Source organism: Bos grunniens, chromosome 3 (genome assembly GCF_055505025.1).
Source record: "Bos grunniens cultivar Pamir isolate PY7600 chromosome 3, Bosgru_T2T1.0, whole genome shotgun sequence".
In the NCBI taxonomy this organism is placed as follows: domain Eukaryota; kingdom Metazoa; phylum Chordata; class Mammalia; order Artiodactyla; family Bovidae; genus Bos; species Bos grunniens.
In genome coordinates this window covers 15,419,864-15,423,778 of record NC_141167.1, presented here as the reverse complement: position 1 = coordinate 15,423,778, position 3,915 = coordinate 15,419,864, and positions in this window count along the sequence as shown.

Below are 3,915 nucleotides of genomic sequence, written 5' to 3'. Positions count from 1 at the left end.
TTTGGCGTAGTCAATAAAGCAGAAATGGATGTTTTTCTGGAACTCTCTTGCTTTTTCAATGATCCAGCAGATGTTGGCAATTTGATCTCTGGTTCCTCTTCCTTTTCTAAAACCAGCTTGAACATCTGGAAGTTTGCGGTTCACGTATTGCTGAAGCCTGGCTTGGAGAATTTTGAGCATTACTTTAATAGCGTGTGAGATGAGTGCAATTGTGCAGTAGTTTGAGTATTCTTTGGTATTGCCTTTCTTTGGGATTGACTGGACATTTTCCAGTCTTGTGGCCACTGCTGAGTTTTCCAAATTTGCTGACATATTGAGTGCAGCACTTTCACAGCATCATCTTTCAGGATTTGAAATAGCTCAACTGGAATTCCATCACCTCCACTAGCTTTGTTCATAGTGATGCTTCCTAAGGACACTTGACTTCACATTCCAGGATGTCTGGCTCTAGGTCAGTGGTCACACCATCGTGATTATCTGGGTCGTGAAGATCTTTTTTGTACAGTTCTTCTGTGTATTCTTGCCACCTCTTCTTAATATCTTCTGCTTCTGTTAGGTTCATACCATTTCTGTCCTTTATCGAGCCCATCTTTGCATGAAATGTTCCCTTGGTATCTCTAATTTTCTTGAAGAGATCCCTAGTCTTTCCCATTCTATTGCTTTCCTCTATTTCTTTGCATTGGTCGCTGAGGAAGGCTTTTTTATCTCTCCTTGCTGTTCTTTGGAACTCTGCATTCACATGGGTATATCTTTCCTTTTCTCCTTTGCTTTTCTCTTCTCTTCTTCTCACACCTATTTGTAATGCCTCCTCAGACAGCCATTTTGATTTTTTGCATTTCTTTTTCTTTGGTCTGTTAAGGTGTTTTCTAGTAGTCATGTTAAAAAAAGATACAATTAAAATTAACTTTAATGATATATTTGTTTAATCCAATACATTGAAAATATAATGATTTGAACATGTGATCAATAGAAAATTATTAATGAAATTTTCCTTCTTTTTATACTAAGACTTAGAAAATTTGTGTGTATTTTACAATTATACCTCATTTTATTTTGTACAAGCCACATTTCAAGTGCTCAATAACCTTAAGTGACAATAGGCTACCATGTTGGAAATGCAGACATAAGGCCTGAAAAATGAGTTGCTTGGTTGGAGGGTAAATGTCAAAAAAAATCAATGCTTATTATGATAACTTATTCTTCATATGTCCAAGTAAACGGGTGAGCTTCATAGGAAATCACAAAAATCTCTATTTATAATGCTAGTCAACACTTATTTAGCACTTTCTATGTGTCAGGCACTGTACCATGAGCCTCACAAGGGTTATTACCAAAAATTTGGCTTCTCTGTACACCAGTGCCAAATCAAATCCCAGAGACAGAGTTATGCGTGAAGTAGGAAAGGACAGCGTTGTTGCTTTGCCAAAGGGAGGAGGCACACCAGATTTCTGCCTTGAAAAACTGTGTCTCAGCCCCAGAGAACTAGATGAGAATACTTATGACACTGGGTCAAAGATTCAGTCTCTGATAATATTAGGGTGTGAGCAGGGCTTGTTTCTGCTATTATCTATCTCTGCTTTATTGACTATGCCAAAGCCTTTGACTGTGTGGATCACAATAAACTGTGGAAAATTCTGAAAGAGATGGGAATACCAGACCACCTGACCTGCCTCTTGAGAAACCTGTATGCAGGTCAGGAAGCAACAGTTAGTACTGGGCATGGAACAACAGACTGGTTCCAAATAGGAAAAGGAGTACGTCAAGGCTGTATATTGTCACCCTGCTTATTTAACTTATATGCAGAGTACATCATGAGAAACGCTGGGCTGGATGAAGCACAAGCTTGGAATCAAGATTGCTGGGAGAAATATCGATAACCTCAGATATGCAGATGACACCACCCTTATGGCAGAAAGTGAAGAGGAACTAAAAAGCCTCTTGTTGAAAGTGAAAGAGGAGAGTGAAAAAGTTGGCTTAAAGCTCAACATTCAGAAAACTAAGATCATGGCATCTGGTCCCATCACTTCATGGCAAATAGATGGGGAAACAGTGGCTGAATTTATTTTGGGGGGCTCCAAAATCACTGCAGATGGTGACTGCAGCCATGAAATTAAAAGACACTTACTCCTTGGAAGGAAACTTATGACCAACCTAGACAGCATATTAAAAAGCAGAGACATTACTTTGCCAACAAAAGTCCGGCTAGTCAAGGCTATGGTTTTTCCAGTGGTCACGTATGGATGTGAGAGTTGGACTGTGGAGAAAACTGAGCACCGAAGATTTGATGCTTTTGAACTGTGGTGTTGGAGAAGACTCTTGAGAGTCCCTTGGACTGCAAGGAGATCCAACCAGTCCATTCTAAGGGAGATTAGTCCTGGGTGTTCATTGGAAGGAATGATGCTAAAGCTGAAACTCCGGTACTTTGGCCACCTCATGGGAAGTGTTGACTCATTGGAAATGACCCTGATTCTGGGAGGGATTGGGGGCAGGAGGAGAAGGGGGAGACAGAGGATGAGATGGATGGCATCACCGACTCGATGGACATGAGTTTGAGTAAACTCCGGGAGTTGGTGATGGACAGGGAGGCCTGGAGTGCTGCAGTCCATGGGGTCGCAAAGAGTTGGACACAACTGAGCGACTGAACTGAACTGACCTGAACTGAGGGCTTGTTTGGCCTTAACCTTGTCTCAGGTGATCAGTCTCCTAGTCTTGACCAGTCTGCTAGTCTCTGATCCCTTTAACCTTGCCTCAGGTGATTCCTTGCCTGTTTCTCCTTTGATTATTCTAATCTGCCTTTGGCAACTATTCTGATCTGCCCTGTGGAACTCAAGGAAGGTCATGGAGGTTGGAGTCTTGCCTACAAAAATGGGTACAGAAAGGCCTCCATGCCTGGGAGCCCCATAGAGCCCTGCTCAGTTTCAGGGTTATTTCATTTGTTTTACTCTGTCAATACCCAGTAATGTAATAATAATTATTGTCATTTATATAAGTGTTCTTCAAAGTTTATATATATTAATGCATTTAATCCTCAGGCAACTATATGATGCTATTTCTTTCATTATTCCTTTTTTAAAAATCTGAGACACAAAGAAATTAAGTAAGTGCAGATCCACAATTTGTATGCTTATTTTAAAAATATGCATTACTTATTATTTTTTCCGGTCTTACAGGAGGGTCATGTTGAAGATTTGCTTTCAGATGTATTGTTTGAAGAAATAAATCACAGATCATTGTATACTGCTGGGTGATACTGGGTCATTAAAGATGTTGTGACTGTATGTTACTGTTGTTGTTCAGGCACTAAGTCCTATCTGACTCTTTGCGACTCCGTGGACTGCAGCACACCAGGCTTCCCTGTCGTTCACTATCTCCCTGAGTTTGCTCAAACTCATGTCCATTGAGTCAGTGATGCCGTCTAACCATTTCATCCTCTGTTGCCTGCTTCTCCTCTTGCCCACAATCTTTCCCAGCATCGGTCTTCTCCAGTGAGTCAGCTCTTAGCATCAGGTGGCCAAAATATTGGAGCTTCAGCTTTAGCATCAGTCCTTCCAATGAATATTCAGGACTGATTTCCTTTAGGTTGGACTGGTTTGATCTCCTTGGTGTCCAAAGGACTCACAAGAGTCTTCTGCAGCACCACAGATCAAAAGCATCAGTTCTTCAATACTCAGATTTCTTTATGTTCCAACTCTCACATCCGTACATGATTACTGGAAAAACCATACCTTTGACTATACGAACCTTTTGTCAGCAAAGTAATGTCTCTGCTTTTCAATACACTTTCTAGGTTTGTCAGCTGTTCTTCCAAGAAGCAAGCATCTTTTAATTTCATGCCTGCAGTCACCGTCTGCAGTGATTTTGGAGCCCAAGAAAATAAAATCTGTCACTGTTTCCACTTTCCCTCCATCTATTTGC